General features: G+C 45.5%; 1 long non-coding RNA gene, 1 other non-coding gene and 1 pseudogene across 2 annotated transcripts; all 3 read right to left on the bottom strand.

Moving 5' to 3' along the window:
• Positions 1-14,687: 14,687 nt before the first annotated feature.
• On the bottom strand, positions 14,688-14,803 carry LOC112239278. The gene has a single exon (XR_002951788.2). It is a non-coding gene; the product is annotated as a U5 spliceosomal RNA (small nuclear RNA).
• A 400-nt stretch (positions 14,804-15,203) lies between these two features.
• Positions 15,204-15,375, bottom strand: LOC112239275 (annotated as a pseudogene).
• A 470-nt stretch (positions 15,376-15,845) lies between these two features.
• Positions 15,846-16,802, bottom strand: LOC121847624. The gene is made up of 3 exons (XR_006084463.1): positions 16,688-16,802; positions 16,166-16,358; positions 15,846-15,993 (listed from the first exon to the last, which is right to left on the bottom strand). It is a non-coding gene; the product is annotated as an uncharacterized LOC121847624 (long non-coding RNA).
• Between the last annotated feature and the right edge of the window lie 1,464 nt (positions 16,803-18,266).

The raw sequence follows: 18,266 nt of genomic DNA, 5'->3' as shown, positions 1-18,266 counted from the left end.
CTCTTTTGACTTCATCTGAGGACACGTCACGCACAGAGTCCTTACTCATCGAGGATTCACCCTTCACCTCCATATTTTTAGGACTAGCGTCAGATATAAAACGTTCATGATCAGCATCTGCACCTTCAGACAGATCCGTGGCCGACACTCCGGCTCATTTCGATGCTAGACCCAATTCCATCTGCCACAGTAGATTCATCACCCTCTTCTCCTTCACCATCCTTCTTTTTCTCCCTCCCGTCCTCTCTTCTACCACCACCTTCTGTTGTTCCATGTCATCACTGTCTGTCGGCCTAGTACACGTGCAGTGGATGCCTCTCACCACACCCATTGCAATGTCTTCCCACTTTTGCGACCCACTCTGCATAATGCCCTTGTATTCTGCATCGCCGTTATAAAAAAATCATGGCAATTCCGGACTACGTGGCCAGGCTGAATACAAATTCGGCACACTAACTTGCCTGTCGTGTCGAACTTTGCAGAATACGGTAGTGAGTGCATCACGTCTGTGAACCGGACCTTGCAGAATCTTGTGACATCCGCTATCTCCGTTACCAGCCATAATTTCTTCTAAATCAGAAACTGCCGACACACCCCATCCTTCCAATTTGGCAACAATAGCATCATCGCTAATATACACGGATAAATTCATGAAGGACGCCACCAGTTCATCCGATGAAATGTTCCTCGCCATTACCGTACACGATTTGATTTTCAGTCCATCCATCAGTTACTCCTTCCCATGGACAAGTGACATCGTTATCTCGTACTCCTGATCCCCCTTGCATCTGCACCCTGTCACTGCTCAGCATGCCTTCTCTATCCCTCACAGCAATTCCATCATTAGTTTACGATTCCCAGTGATATCCACCTCCACAATACAAGCCCTATCATAGGATTTCTCCCTCAGTGGTGGTGCACCATGATTATTTACTTCATGTCCTGCACTCTTTCAGTTTCCTTGCGGTGGTCATAGAAGCTATTGTAATCCATCTGCTTATACAGAGACCCTTCCCCCAACAACATAAGCTGGTGAAACTCAACTAATAATAAAAAACTATTCTAACAAATTCAAACCAATGCCAACCAAAATATATATACCAAAAAGCAGCGAACAATTCCCTCTCCTACAAAACCAACTTGCCTGCAAAAACGTCTTCAATCACTGACCCTGCTTTAGCTTCCAAGATCAGATGAGATCGCAGACCAGGCTAGCAGGCCACCCCAGCTAGCAGACAACACAAAACTGAAGACACTGGGAGGAGCTAAGGGAAGAGAAAATTATATACAGGAGAGGGGAAATGCAAAACAGGACAAGCAAAAAAGAAAAACAAAATATAAATTAAGAAAGAAAGGAAAAGGAGCAGCGGGCCTGTAGTCTATCACCGAGACCACCTCCTTACCCAGGGCAAAATAAAATAATTGTGAAACAGAACAATAATACACTTAACAAAATAACTCCGGCCTATGATCGCCTCTCCGATCAAATGCAGCAACTGTCATAGAAAATACACACAGGACAGATTATTAATATTACTATTATTTAAGTGACGTGACGTCCCTTTTAAAACAGCTCATTTATATTTGTACAACATTTATACACGTAAAAACAGCATTTGAATATTACATTTCAATTGTTAGTCTGTTAAAAACAATAGAAACAACCATGAATAAATGTATTTTTTCTTGTAAAACATCCAAATCTGTAAAAGCCATTTCAATTGTGTACAAAATTTAACAAAAGTAAAACATGTTTAAAAACAAACTTTGTTTAAAAAAGTGCTATTCCGAATTCAATAACCGGTCTGTCCTTCGGGGCCCAGAGGAGATCCATCCACTAGGCGCTGCAGCGCTGTCAGGCCGGGTCCTTGGGTGTTGTGGGGAACCCTTCGCCTTGGGTTGAGGCCCCCTTCTGTACCACCCCAGGTTTACCGTGGCTACCATGGCCACTGCCTGGGGGGTGGACATGAATCGTTTTGCTACCAGCAGGTTGTGAGAGGACCACAGTGCTTCTTTCTACAGGCCCCTGGCAGCTCTGCACTCCCAGAGCAAGTGCCTCACCGACTCCTCTTGGCCGCAGCCTGGTCGGGTGTCCTCACCATGCCCCGGGACTGCATAACGGCCCTGACCTGGAGGATCTCGTGGGTGACAATGCAGGACAAGTCCCGTTGACGGTTCAGCAGAGCTGGATGGGCCACGTTGCACCAAACCGCTGTGGGCTCGCCTGTAGCGAGCCCGTGCACTGGACACACTGGTTCCCGCTCCTGCAAAAGAGAGAGAAGAGCACGGTGTATAGCTCAAACGGTTACTGCCTCTTTTTCCAGTTAAAAATGTCTTAACTTCTGGAGCTGGGTATAGTGTGCAGGGAGCAGGAAAGAGACTGGGATCAGCCTCAGGGTTCTGAGGTAAGATCCTAGCCAGAACTGCGTGAGGGCCTGGGTCTTGTTGTTGACCGGGGGAGGTGGCAAGAGTCAGATGTAACGCTGTGTAGCGGTTGCCCACGAACAAGGTCAGGCAAGCCTTTCCCCCCCTTGGACCTGGGCCTTTTGACCACCTCCCTCTCAGCCTCTCCCAATTGCTTCCCCACAGCAAGTAAAACTGCATCTGTTCCAGTGCTAAAAGTTATTCTTGGGGGGATAAAATCAGAACTGATTAAAAATCGAGTTTCTGTCTTACTGTCCCCAGGATCCCACTCCATTTGCCACTTCCTCCTCCCTCCCTGTCAAACTTTCCCCTAGTACCCTTATGTAGGTCATTTTACCAGTCAGTGGTAGTCTGGTTAAGTCTGGGTCTGCCCATGGTTGGAAAAAATGGGCTTCTGTTTTGTCTCTGTACAGTCTCGCCCCAGAGGCTCGTCCGTACCAGTCTGTTCTGTCCAGGGTCCTGTCGACAGATAAAAGGTTGACAACGTCCATGTAAAAAACGCACTGGGCAGTCATCCTCCCCACTCCCCGGGATACCCACCCCACTGATCCGTTGGTCCCTTCTCAAGACCTGTGCCAGTGGTTTGATGCAGGCCACAAACGGAAGAGGAGATAACGGACAGCCCTGATAGACGTCGCAGTGTACTCCCAGTACCTTGAAGAGGTACTGGTGCGAGGCGCGATCAAAATCTAAATTTAGGACTACAAGCCGCATGTTTCTGTCTCAAGCATAACAGATGGCATCTCGGATCAGTATCAGGCTGCCCGTGATCTTCCTTCTGGGAACTTCCCTAAAACAGGTTTGGTCCGTTGGAACCTTCCCTAAAACAGAAGACATTCTAAAAGTGTTAGAACCTTAGTTTGTCTTGTGTAAAAGAGTCACAATCCCTACTCTAAAATTTGTTCAAAGTCAGTAAAGACAGAAGTTTGTCGGCTAAGACATCCCAATAGTTCAGATAACTCCAAGGGGAGGCTGTCCTCCCCTGGTGACTTACCCTCTTAAAATGTTTCAGTCCTTTATCAATTTCTGTCATTGTCAGGTGTTGAGTAAGGTCCTGTCAATGTATGTTAAAATGTCCCCCATGGTTTCCTCACACAAATATTTTACTCCAAACAGTTCCCCATAAGCATCCTCGACTACTACTTTTATTCCCTCTATCTGTTTTTAAAACCCATCTTTGTTTTTAATCCTGTCATTGTCATACCCTTTCTAACTATTTTCTTAAAGTGCCTCGTACACTTCTCCCCTTCTAATTCCCTCTCCTTACTTCTTAAAATAACCCCCTACTTTTCTGTTTTGCTAAAAATGCCATTTCCTTCTTTAATTTCATGGTTAAAATTTTAAATCAAAGACATCAGATGATTAAAAGGTTCTATTAAACTCTCAGCAAAAAAAAAAAAACCACCACAAATACTCAAAACAAGGCATTTAAATCACAAAACAAACGGAAACCCAAATTATAACCCAGGGGAGCACCGTCCCTTCCTTAGGCGGCCCACTAGGACATGGGCTGCCACCTTGTAGTCTGCGCACAATAGCGTAATGGGCCTGTAGTTCCCTAGGTTATACTTTCCCCTTTCTTGAAAGGCAGTGTCAAGACCCCAGAAGCCTTGATACACTCCTTTTTTTCCCCGAAAGAAAATCTCTGCCCAATATTTTCCAAAAGGTAACATAAAACTCCAGAGCATGCCTATCGTAACCTGGAACCTTGTCAGTTGGTAAAACCCACAAAGCAGCCTCAACCTCCGCAAGCTCGAACGGGCGGTCAAGATCAGAGGCTGCCTCCGGGGGAACCTTTTCCCTCAAAAACCCTAAGACGACATGTTCTGTTGAGCCATCTATGTCCTTCTCCTTAAAATATTATTGGTAGGAGGACGCTGCTTCTACCATGCCCTTGGGGTCAGAAACCATTCCCCCCCTTCTGTTTGCAGCTGAGCAATACCTGCTTTGGCACGGTCAACTTTAACTTGTTTTAAAAAATATGAACTGCTAGCCTCCCCAAACTCGAACTTGTCTGTTTGACACCTAAAGAGAAAGTCCCTGGCCTTCCCCTGAAAATACAGCCCCAACTTACTTTTTAAAACCTCCATCCTCTCCACATCACTCCCCTCACCCTTGTTCTCAGCTGACACCAAGGCAATCAGCTCCCCCTGAAGCCGTTGAAAAACCTCCCTATCTGTACGGGCCGTAGCGACACAATGTGAAATGGCCAGGGTGCGCACATTGCGCTTTACACACCCCCATTCGACTAGGGAACCAAAAAATGGCTTGAGGTCACCCAATATCTCATAATGGGATTTAAAAGCCTCCCTAAAAGAAAGATATGCCAAAATGTGGTTGTTTAATTCCCAAAAACCTCTGCCAAAAATTGGCACTTCTACCGAGAACACTACCTGGGCTGGAGAAATGGTGACTTGCGAGACTGGCACAGATAGTTAAAAAAAATCAAATCTACAAGACTACGGAAACCCCTTGTGATTTCCCATGTCATACCCTCCTCCCCATTGGGGTCACTGAATCTGAAATAGTCCCTAAAAGAAAAAAATGTAACCACAGAAACCAAATAGGGTAGGCTAAAGTCTCCAGTGCTTTCGAAGGAGTCAATGAAATCCCCGCCCAAAACCACAGTTCTGTTAGTAACGCCAACATCTGGCAGGAACAAAAAAAATATATTCTACCTCGAGGTTCAGCAGGTGCCCACTCCAGTCTGCATCAACTACTAAAACACTCCCTGTATGACAGAAAAAGAACCCACCAAACAAAATCCCCACCCCAGAGGAGTGCACCCTCCCAACCCCCATCTGGACTCTCCCTTCATCCACCCCCTTGAAAAAACAGAAACATCCCCCATGTCCCTTAAGCATATATTGTTTTAGGCCAATTCTGACCTTTGAAGCTTACCATCCTCTCATCGATGGAAACGTTCTGGGCAGGCTGAAAATAGGTTTTGCAGGCCTCAACAATGCTGGGGTAGAGGTTTTATTTTGCAGAGCCTATCAAACCTTGCTGTGCCTCTCTTCTTCTCGGTCACTGATATGAAGCGCCCGTGAGATTGTCAGAAACCTTTTGCATGATATGACAGTGGAGGGGAAAGGCAGTTGATAGAGGGGAGCGGTTTTCCAAAATCTATTTGATTTTAGCTTCACAAGATCCATGTAAATGACCATTGACAAGAAACATCTGACATGGAAATGGGCTTCCATACCTCTTTCTTGCCTGCCTGCTTCTTAGCACCATACTTATTTGTGTTCGACACCAGGGAATCAACAACTGCCGAGGTGGAAAACAGCTGAAAAAGTTGCATGGGGCTGTACTTGGAGGTTATATCCAGCTGAGGTACCGATGGCCTTTTCGGTCTGAATACTGGAGGTGTAGGTAACACATCCTCCTCCAGCACAGAGTGCCAATGACCCTTCTCCTCTCTGATTGCAGGTTTAGCTCTTCCCCACCTCCGCTTCTTTGTCACAGACTTCACACCTAGCAGGGCGGGGGTAGGTGTGGAGCCGGAGACAGCAGGGGTCCGGCTAGATGATCCTGCTACTGTGGGGGATGGGCACCTTGGCAGTGGGGGCTCCCAATCAGAATCGGAGGGACTGTGAAATAAAGACACAGATTATATACAGAGTAGGGAACGTAAATCACTAAGGTGAGGTTCTCTTCCGTTCCATGTTTAGATAAAACACATCTAATATTTACAGACATACACACACCCACAATGTGGAGCCACTTCAAACATTTCATTACTGAATATATATATATATGTCAGATAAAATACATGTAAAAAATAATATATACAGAAACACAGATTATATACAGAGTAGGGAACATAAATAACTAAGGTGAGGTTCTGTTCCATTCCATATTTAGATAAAAATACATCAAATGCAGAACTAAGAACAGATATAGCCCTTGGTTCACTCCAGACCTGACTGCCCTCGACCAGCACAAAAACATCCTGTGGCGGACTGCAATAGCATCGAATAGTCCCCGCGATATGCAACTGTTCAGGGAAGTCAGGAACCAATACACGCAGTCAGTCAGGAAAGCTAAGGCCAGCTTCTTCAGGCAGAAATTTGCATCCTGTAGCTCCAACTCCAAAAAGTTCTGGGACATTGTGAAGTCCATGGAGAACAAGAGCACCTCCTCCCAGCTGCCCACTGCACTGAGGCTAGGTAACACGGTCACCACCGATAAATCCATGATTATCGAAAACTTCAACAAGCATTTCTCAACAGCTGGCCATGCCTTCCGCCTGGCTACTCCAACCCCGGCCAACAGCTCCGCCCCCCGCAGCTACTCGCCCAAGCCTCTCCAGGTTCTCCTTTACCCAAATCCAGATAGCAGATGTTCTGAAAGAGCTGCAAAACCTGGACCCGTACAAATCAGCTGGGCTTGACAATCTGGACCCTCTATTTCTGAAACTATCCGCCGCCATTGTCGCAACCCTTATTACCAGCCTGTTCAACCTCTCTTTCATATCATCTGAGATCCCCAAGGAATGGAAAGCTGCCGCAGTCATCCCCCTCTTCAAAGGGGGAGACACCCTGGACCTAAACTGTTACAGACCTATATCCATCCTGCCCTGCCTATCTAAGGTCTTCGAAAGCCAAGTCAACAAACAGGTCACTGACCATCTCGAATCCCACCGTACCTTCTCCGCTGTGCAATCTGGTTTCCGAGCCGGTCACGGGTGCACCTCAGCCTCAAGGTACTAAACGATATCATAACCGCCATCGATAAAAGACAGTACTGTGCAGCCGTCTTCATCGACCTTGCCAAGGCTTTCGACTCTGTCAATCACCATATTCTTATCGGCAGACTCAGTAGCCTCGGTATTTCTGATGACTGCCTTGCCTGGTTCACCAACTACTTTGCAGACAGAGTTCAGTGTGTCAAATCGGATGGCATGCTGTCCGGTCCTCTGGCAGTCTCTATGGGGGTGCCACAGGGTTCAATTCTCGGGCCGACTCTTTTCTCTGTATATATCAATGATGTTGCTCTTGCTGCGGGCGATTCCCTGATCCACCTCTATGCAGACTACACCATTCTATATACTTCCGGCCCTCCTTGGACACTGTGCTATCTAACCTCCAAACGAGCTTCAATGCCATACAACACTCCTTCCGTGGCCTCCAACTGCTCTTAAACGCTAGTAAAACCAAATGCATGCTTTTCAACCATTCGCTGCCTGCACCCGCACGCCTGACTAGCATCACCACCCTGGATGGTTCCGACCTTGAATATGTGGACATCTATAAGTACCTAGGTGTCTGGCTAGACTGTAAACTCTCCTTCCAGACTCATATCAAACATCTCCAATCGAAAATCAAATCTAGAGTCGGCTTTCTATTCCGCAACAAAGCCTCCTTCACTCACGCCGCCAAACTTACCCTAGTAAAACTGACTATCCTACCGATCCTCGACTTCGGAGAAGTCATCTACAAAATTGCTTCCAACACTCTACTCAGCAAACTGGATGCAGTTTATCACAGTGCCATCCGTTTTGTCACTAAAGCACCTTATACCACCCACCACTGCGACCTGTATGCTCTAGTCGGCTGGCCCTCGCTACATATTCGTCACCAGACCCACTGGCTCCAAGTCATCTACAAGTCCATGCTAGGTAAAGCTCCGCCTTATCTCAGTTCACTGGTCACGATGGCAACACCCACCCGTAGCACGCGCTCCAGCAGGTGTATCTCACTGATCATCCCTAAAGCAAACACCTCATTTGGCCGCCTTTCGTTCCAGTTCTCTGCTGCCTGTGACTGGAACGAATTGCAAAAATCGCTGAAGTTGGAGACTTTTATCTCCCTCACCAACTTCAAACATCTGCTATCTGAGCAGCTAACCGATCGCTGCAGCTGTACATAGTCTATCGGTAAATAGCCCACCCATTTTTACCTACCTCATCCCAATACTGTTTTTATTTATTTACTTTTCTGCTCTTTTGCACACCAATATCTCTACCTGTACATGACCATCTGAACATTTATCACTCCAGTGTTAATCTGCAAAATTGTAATTATTCGCCTACCTCCTCATGCCTTTTGCACACAATGTATATAGACATTTTTCTACTCTGTTATTGACTTGTTAATTGTTTACTCCATGTGTAACTCTGTTGTCTGTTCTTTCTTTTGTCTTTATCTTGGCCAGGTCGCAGTTGCAAATGAGAACTTGTTCTCAACTAGCCTACCTGGTTAAATAAAGGTAAAATAAATAAATAGACACACACCCACAATGTAGAGCCATGTGGAGCCACTTCAAACATTATTACTGAATATATAAAAATATGTCAAATAAAATAAAATATCTCCAACTCAAATGAATAATATTTGATATTATTAATTTCAAACAACGGCATGAGAATTACTTCTTCTCCATACAGAAATATCTCCTGAAATTGGGAGTCCAAACTTGTCTCACAATCTGATACATCTTCTTATAACTCTGGGTCACTTTCTCTATCAATCTCGTCAATAATATCATGTAGATCTGTATACCTGGACTTTGCCTTTGATTTTCCAGATTTACTCACCATAATTCTTTCAATAAAATAGCAGAAAATGTCCGACTCAATACTGCTTCGCGCAAACAAAGTGTCTCCTTCGGGTAGAAATGTCCATGGCGAATGGCTGTGTTACGCTCGACTTTCGTTCAAGAGCTGGTCTTCCCGGATATAAACATTAGATATTGCCGTATACCTCAGCTCATTGGCGATCTACCAAGCTAGATTTCAAGACGATCAGTGGTGATTGGGCAGAAATAGTCATTCAAAGAAGCACTGGTGATATCATTGGCGCGCAGGAGGTCATTGTTTGGTGTGTTCAAATCAGTTCCTTTCGGTCAATACGCCCCGTAAAAAGAACCATGTATGGTTGTGTTACTAACAGAGGATTACAATGAAACCAACCCTGACTAGATAAACGTAAATGTAGTGTGAGTAATTGCATCGAATGTTTCGTTGAAAGGTGAAGGATACGGAATTCATGACTCGAGCCGTTTACAAAATGTGTCGTTATGCTATAAAAATGGATTTAATCGAACAAAACAACCATTTATTGTGAAGATTGAAGATCTTCTTTTGGCAATACAAAAGGTCCAAAGGTAATTGATTATTTTATTGCTATTTCTGACTTTTGTGACGCTAATGCTTGGTTGGAAAATGCTAGTAATATGTGTGTGTGGCGCGCTGTCGTCAGATTATCGTAAGGATTGCTTTCGCCGAAAAGCATTTTTAAAATCTGACACTGCGGTTGGATTAAGAGGAAGTTAAGCTTTTAAATGATGTTAGATACATGTATTTACAAGAACGTTTAATATTACGAATTGTGCATTTAGTATCTTTGCGATATGCTATTTCACTGGATGTTAGCCTATGCGGGACGCTAACGTCCCGCATAGCCTAGAGAGGTTGAATAAACCTCTTGTAAAAAGAGAACCTGGAAGGAGACACAGGAAAGGTACTGAAACACCCCTTTCTTCCCCATATCCCTTGACCTGTAGTGACGCCCAGCCCGTGAACGGGACCGTTATCATCATCTGACACAGATTAGCATAACGCAACGGACACAAATCTTCCTATTCATGAATATCACAAGTGAAATATATTGGAACACAGCTTAGCCTTTTGTTAATCACCCTGTCATCTCAGATTTTCAAAATATGCTTTACAGCCAACGCTAGACAAGCATTTGTGTAAGTTTATCATAGCCTAGCATAGCATTATGCCTTGCTAGCAGCAGGCAAACTTGTCACGGAAATCAGAAAAGCAATGACATTAAATCGTTTACCTTTGATGAACTTCGGATGTTTTCACTGACGAGACTCCCAGGTAGACAGCCAAAGTTCATTTTTTCCAAAATATTATTTTTGTAGGTGAAATAGTTCCGTATGTTCTTCACGTTTGGCTGAGAAATCGCCTGGAAATTGCGGTCACCACAATGCCAAAAAATATTCCAAATTAGCTCCATAATATCGACAGAAACATGGCAAACGTTGTTTAGAATCCACCCTCAATGTGTTTTTCTAATATCTATTCGATAATATATCAGTCGGGACAATTCGTTTTTCACTCTGACCGATTGGAGTAATGGCTACCTCTGTATTTTACGCGAGAATCTCTCTCAGAGCCACCATGTGACCACTTACGCAATGTGGCTGCCTACGGCTATTCTTCAACAGAAATGCGTAAAACTATGTCACAATGCTGAAGACACCTTGGGGAATACGTAGAAAGCGTAAGCTCGTTGATGGTACATTCACAGCTGAATAGGGAGTCATTGGAACGCAGCACTTTCAAAACCTGGGGCACTTCCGGATTGGATTTTTCTCAGGCTTTCGCCTGCAACATCAGTTCTGTTATACTCACAGACAATATCTTTACAGTTTTGGAAACGTTAGTGTTTTCTATACAAAGCTAACAATTATGTGCATATTCTAGCATCTTTTCCTGACAAAATATCCCGTTTAAAACGGGAACGTTTTTTTTCTCCAAAAATTAAAATACTGCCCCCTAACTCAAAGGTTAATCCCCTTACATTAACTGATACTACTGTAAAAAGGGCCATACAAAGGAAGGAACTAAACAAGATCACCCAGGGGCCACCCCCATCCCAAAGCCATTCACCCCTTCCAGGTAACTGTTCGGCAGGGCTGGAAAAGGAGTCCACACAGGTTGGTACCTGTCCACAGACCTGCGATGCTTGCACAGGACTGGAAGAGTGGTCTCCCCCGGACAGTACCTGTGCACAGTCCATTGAAGCCTCCTCAGGATTGGTGTCCGTCTCCGAGGTGCCTGTCCCAGGAAGCGCAGGAACCAAACAGAACCCCTGGACCTGATCCCCAGACCCCCCCATCAAGGCTTCATAGACCACCAGTGCAAGAAACTTCAAAACAACTGGTTCCTGGGTCTCAGCCCCCACATCTGACCCTTCATCCCCGGTATCAGGGTTCAGCACTGTAAACCGGTTGGACATGGACACCAATGGCCTCCTGTGCTTTCCACCACAACCCGGTCAGTGACCCTCCTCTTCTTCCTTTTCCCCTTGTATTATTATTATTTTAATTTTTTTTAAGTAAAATGGAGGGAAACGGGGGACCCCATTTGAAGGGCGCTTCGCCCTTTTTTCAGTTTGAATGTTTCTTTCCTTCTCTTTTTCTGCTAGCTAGCTAGCTGTTTACATAGCTTTGTGAATGAGTATTTAAAGAACATGGCGGAACAAGTCTCGTTGTGTTCTAAAAAGCCACTATGTGCACGCTCCAGGAAAGCTCGAGCCTTCTGCTCCTGCAGCTCCCTGAGCTGCGCCTTCAGGGCTGTGGATCTCTCCCAGTCAATCGACCCGCCAAGGTTGCCTGCCTCGTACTCGAGTTCGAGCAACCTTTGGATATGATCCACCTCCCTCCTTTCCTCCCTTTTTTCCTCTTACCATATCCTATAATAAAGGCCCTAATCCTTACCTTTACTATATCCCACCACTCTAACACCCCCTCACACATGGGCCGGAGGCCTTCAAGCCTCCGAAACACCCCTGTAACGGCATTGACAAAAACTTGCTTATCCAGTACATCCCGATCTAATTTCCAGTACCCCCTACCGAAGAGGCAGACTGGCGACCCCACCTGCAGGAGCACCCCGTCAAGGTCCGAAAAGAAGACAGGCAACAGCCGCCCAGACAACTGACCCAAAGACCTGGATACAAAAATATAGTCGAGCCTCCGCGCAACCCCCCTGGAGTTGCGCCATGTGGGACCGACCATTGCCGGAGTAGTGTGCAGGCCACCATCAACCAGACCATGGCACGCCATTAGCCCGGTGATGGCGCCTGCACTACTATCCCCCTATCCCTAAATCTATATTAAAATCACCTCCTATCACCAAGTGCCTATTTGTGACACACAGGGGCGCCAGACAGTCCACCATCTCCCTCCTGTCTGCCGCCACCTGTGGCCCATACACCCCAAATAACCTATATCTAATATCCCTATATGTGACATCTACTCCAAAACTCTCCCCTGTACTACAACAAAAGTGCTCTCTACAACTATCTCCTTATTCCCAAATAATATCCCTACCCCTGTTGAGTGCACCCCTCCTATGCCCCACAACGAAAAACCCCTATCCCACTCCCTCCTAAACCTTTTACATCCCCTCCATCCCTCAGGTGAACCTCCTGTAAAAAACAAACATCAAAACCCACCCCCTCTAAAAAACTAAAAACCGCCCTCCTCTTAACAAAGTCCCTTAAACCCCTTACATTTAAACTAAACAAAATTAACATAATATTCTATTATAAAACAAAAACAAAATAAACCTCATTTTTCAAAACAAACCCAAAACAAACAGGAGGCTCACCTGATGCTCCCCTGGTCCATCACATCCGGTAGGGACGTCTTCCCCTCATCTGACGTCCCCCCGTCCTCCTCCATTACTCCAACCCAGGATGCAGGTATGGTGTTAGGCCGATTTCCCTGCATCCTGGGTTCCCCACCAACACCCTCCATTTCCCCCTCCCTGAAAACTGCCGGGCCGAGACCAGGGGACCCCACCTCCTCAAAGAGGAGTTGGGAGAACCCCCAGTCAAAACGTCCCGAACAGCCTCCAGGGATTCACCTTCCACCAATTGCTGAGGGGCTGAGGAAAAAAGAGAGGACAAATGTTTCTTTCCCTCCCCCATCCCTCTCTTGGCTACCCCCCCTCCTTCTCCCTGCCTGGCCCCTTCCTTTTCCCTTTCTTTTTTGGTGTAGGAGGTAGCGGGGAGACACCACCCCTCTTCCCCGCTAGCTCCTCCACCATTTCCCTCATCTCCTCTACAAGGAAACTGGACATGCTGTCCCCCCACTCTCTCACACCACTCACACCCCCTCCCCTCCCTCCGGTCCTTCATGTCCTGTTGCCCTCTCCTTCTCAGCCCCCTCTTCCTCCGTTGTTTCCTTCTCCAGGCCTTTTACTCCATTGCCTTCATCCGTCTCTTTCCTCCCCTCTTCTCCTGCCGCTGCTTCCTCCTGAGCAGCTGTTCTTTCTGGGCCCGTGTTGCTGTAAGGACCTCCTCCTCTTCCCCCATCCCCCGCTCCCGTTCTCCCTCCAGCTGCAGACGCGTATGACCTCTGGCGAGCTGGGCAATCCCGCCACAGGTGTGCTGCTGAACCACACCCGTGGCACACCTTGGGCTCGCCACAGCCCTGGCCTCGTGCTCACCCGATCCGCAGATCCTGCACTTTCTGATGTCTTCGCACGAGGCCATGGTATGTCCGTAGGCCATACAACGCCTGCAGAATGGAGGCTGACGGGCATAATATAACGTCCCCCGGTCAGCCCCCAGGGAGAACATTGCGGGGGGATGGAGGTAACCCCCCAGGCCCTTGGGGTCTTCTTTGAGGAGTGCCTGGAAACTCCTCCTCCCTTTCCAAAACCCCAGAGAGTCCCTGAGGAGCCTTGCTGAGGAGATATTTTCCATATACCTCCCCAGGAAGGCCCTCACATCTTCTTCCTTTACATGCGGGTTATACATATTTACAGTCACCACCCTGAAATTGTTCTTAGCCAGGCTGGTGACTGTATAATGTACCAATGGCTTTTCACCCCCCACTTCTTTGACCTTCTTCATTATCTCCTCATGTTTCTCTTCGTTGTAGAGGGTCACATCAAAGGCCCCCTCCATCTGGTTCCCTTGGAGACAGAGCACATCCTTAACCGTGAGCTTCAAGACTCCCATCAGGACAGCTCTCCCGAAGCTCTCCCGTCCAATTGGTTCCATGCCCTTCTCCTTCCAAGTAAACCTTATGGAATTGGCTTGCCCAATCCCGGGGATCATCCTGTTGTTCTGCATTCTTGCCATTTCTTCCTTGTAAATGGAGTAATCTGAAAAACCCCAAAAAACGGCTTTCTTCAAAAAAGAAACAGTTGTATAATTTTTGTTTGCAAAAAGAGAGGGAAAAATAGCCCAAACAAGCAAAAATTCTCCGTACTTCGACCTCTTGACTCAGGGGCTCTAGGACACCTCGGTGTCAAGCTTGTATCTGAGCCAAAAGGCCAAGAAGCGATAACCCACAAATGGAACCCTGCAACCGCCGGGCCCCCGGGGGTCTCGACAGACCTCAGCGGGTGGGTTGGCAAGAGCCGGCTCCTCCAATCCCTCCCACCCACCCACCGTTTCCCCGGCTACAGACAGGCAGGTGTTTTTTTTCAAAAAAGTCGCTAATGCATCTTTAAGTCACTATCCTGGCCCATCTATGTCAATTTCTCTTGAAACAAGATACCGGGCTCTGCAAGAAGCAAAGCCGCTCCAAAATACGTCGAACTCGCAAGTGTTCCTCTCCACGGAAGTCTTTAGTAAAAGGCGAAAGGCTTGTGCGTAATGAAGAGAAACCAGAGTCATATGGAAGTCAGAGGTCGGGGGCCCGAGACACACTCTGTGCACTGTAGGCCGGGGTCCCGCGGGTGCTCCCGGAACCCACTCTTCCAAGTTTTCGAGGCCTGTGGATGAAAAGAAGGTCACAGACACACAGAGAGAGACACAGAGAGAGAGAGAGAGAGAGAGAGAAAAAGACACACACACACACACACACACACTCACACACACTATCCTGGCCCAATTTTTTTTTTTTTTTTTTTTTTTAAGTAAAATGGCGGGAAACTGGGGGCCCCATTGAAAGGCGCTTCGCCCTTTTTTCAGTTTGAATGTTTCTTTCCTTCTCTTCTTCTGCTAGCTAGCTAAGCTAAGCTAGCTGTTTACATAGCTTTGTGAATGAGTATTTTTCCCTTGACAACGGGAGAAAAGTGTTGCACCGTTCCCGGAGGTACTGCAATACCTGGTCGATGCGTGGAGCGGACGGAGCAAGCCCCATTTCCGACTCCCTGTTCGAAAAATCCATTTAATATGTAGTCCCCCGATGGGGGACGTATCAGATATTAAACTGATAAGAACAGATACAAGTGCTCCAGGTGCTCTGCTCTGCCACAGCCCGTGCTGCTCCCAGCCTGTGCTGCTCCCAGCCTGTGACCAACAGGCAAAATAGTCACAGACATCTATGCACTAAGAGACTGTTTTTGTAGAAACTGACACACCCCTGGATGCTGACACATAATCAACATTTTTAAAACACTGAAAAATCCCCTCTAATCAACTCAGGTTTTGGCCAAAAATGTGATCTAATGCATTGTATACATCTGGGGACTTACTGTATAAGAAAGCACACAGGAAATGCCATAGGTGTAATACTTAGGTTTGAACATCCTATTCTGGTCAGATGCAGGACTGAACTTTTCAGGAGAAGCGCAATACTCTCATTAGTTGGGCTACTAAATGAGCCTAACTACAAGAGCCTAACTACTGAGTTCTTATTGCTAATGTTTTTATTTAATTTATTTGAATGTATTGTATATTTAGTTAACTTTTGATGTATGCAACAAGTGCACTGCATTCCAGTGCAATTGATGTTAGACTATAAATGTGTATTTGTGAAAGTGAAATAGTAAATGTGAAAAAATAAACTCATATTGATCTATGACATTAGTAAAGTTCTTACCATAGGTTTTGGGCTGGACGACACATCAGCTTTGATGACCTGAAATAAGTGAACCAAGACAACAGTTAAACATCAATTACATCTTGGTAGTTAAGAAACACTGTCTGCATTACAGCATATTGCATGACAGGGTAGTGAATTGCTCATCATCACGGCTCTTCCAAGATGGGTGGTAATTTCATCTAGCATCTTTTTTAAAAAAGTTCCTCACCTGTGTTGTCCATGGCCAGTCAGAATCACCGTAACTATAAGTCAACTCTTCGGCAGTTACAATATCTCGAGTTGCGTAGAGGCACAAGTGTGGCTCATCGTTTGCTCGAATGTCCTTCATTTTGAGATTGTGTTTTTCGTGATCACCATTAACGAGTCTCCCAAGGGAGGAGTCCTCTTCAGATGCATCAATGCTGCATAGAAACATAACATGTCACAGTTTAATGAAGATATTGCAGCACAGGGTTTATATTTCAGAAAAGGGACAGAAAAGTCCCAAACGCGTTGTTTAAAAAAGGAGTGCAGATGCTCTGATAGTGAACCAGTTGGTTTGAAGACTAATATTTTTCCTCACTGTTTAGGTCAGGGACAAGGTCAAATTAGGATCTGGGCCTGAGATAGGCCTACAGTGCATATTGTGCCACCAACCATTAAAATGTCTGTCTCCATTTGAATGTTGTTGCTTTTTTAAGATCTCAAAAGGTGATAATATGTTTATTTTGTTCTCATCAATCCTACTTACCACCATGTTCTTCCTTTCCATTGAAAATAAACACCTTTTCAGAATGATTGTACTGATCAGCTCGGACCTCGCTCTCCTGTTGTGTAAGCAGTTCACCTCGGTACTCCACAACAAAGTCTCCTTTGGATATGAATTCAGTGGCAAAAAATACAAACATTAGGAGATATTGCATTGTGCTTGTCAATTATTACCGAGAATAATCCACTCTGGTCACATGATCACCCCATTCAACTTGCCAAGCTTCTCCAAAAACAACTGCTCCTATAAAGTGACCTCACACTGTCTAAAAGTGATCCCACACATATCACCGCCAATCAAAATGAGGTTCAGGTGTGCAGCAGGGGGTTTGGGGAAGGGGATGCACTGATCTGTCCATTTCAAGCGGATAGATTCAGTCGTCACTCTTACTTTGTCTTCTAAACTAATGATTTGTTTTCAAGGTGGGCCCTCTCAGGTGGAAGGAGATTTCAGATGGAGCATCGTGACTGTAGTGAACCTTTAAGAATCATATGACCATAATACAAAGACATGGCAAACTATTCCTTTAAACCTTTTTCCTGGGTGACTGTGCCCATATATCCCAATTCACTGTTTCCCAATAACCTCTAAAATATAGGACTGTCAGAAATATATTCAATATTCACCTTACCTTTAAAGATATTGATAAAACGCTGGTAAAGTACTGGTTTATCAATGTTTGATCTTATGTGATGCTCTGCATCCTCCATGGGCCGGAGCAGTCTGGAAGAGCTCTCCATCAGGCCAACTCAAATCTATCCTTAATCTGTGGAATAAAGCAGACATTATAAACTGGGTAGTTTGGGTCCTGGATGTTGATTGGCTGAAACTCTGGTATATTTAAGCAATAAGGCACCTCGGGGGTTTGTGGTATATGGCCAATATACCAGGCTAAGGGCTGTAACCAGGCACTCCGCGTTGCCTCTTGCTAAGGAACAGTCCTCAGCCGTTCCTTACTGCTTAAATATACCAAGGCAGAAAATCAGAACATCAACATTCATGGCTTAAACCACAATTTATAAGAAACATAATGTTTGTTAGATGATATGTATATTTGTTGTTTGACTACAAAACAAGCACGTTAGAAGCAGTAAAAAAAAATATCATACTTTCCCTCTTCCACTCTGCCATGAGATGCAAGGTGGGGTGCACAACACCTGGTTGCAAGCTAGCCAACTTTAGCTAGCTAAACTAACAATGCACCATCTAATGTTATCAAACTGTTATCCTTAGACCTCTCAAGGTTATCTATGGGGATCACGTGTCCCATTTAGCTGTCAATGCATGTTACTTATAACCACACTGATAGAATTGACTGAAATAACTATCCATTAATATCAAAACTTAGCTAACCAAGCTACCCGCCCAAACGTCAACAAAACTGGCTCACTAGTGCATTAGCTAGATAGCTTGTTTGTTGCTAATGCTAGCTCACTAACTACTAACTAGGCTAACATAGTTCATAAACCAATACAATGATTTATGGCGGTGGAATTGTACTACAGCATGAAAATATTATATTACTCACCTTTTTTTTTTTTAGGGACAGCGGTGACCTGCA

This window comes from Oncorhynchus tshawytscha, linkage group LG10, assembly GCF_018296145.1.
Source record: "Oncorhynchus tshawytscha isolate Ot180627B linkage group LG10, Otsh_v2.0, whole genome shotgun sequence".
NCBI classification, from domain to species: domain Eukaryota; kingdom Metazoa; phylum Chordata; class Actinopteri; order Salmoniformes; family Salmonidae; genus Oncorhynchus; species Oncorhynchus tshawytscha.
Note: the sequence above shows the minus strand (reverse complement) of the source record. Positions and strands in the feature narration are given on the sequence as shown.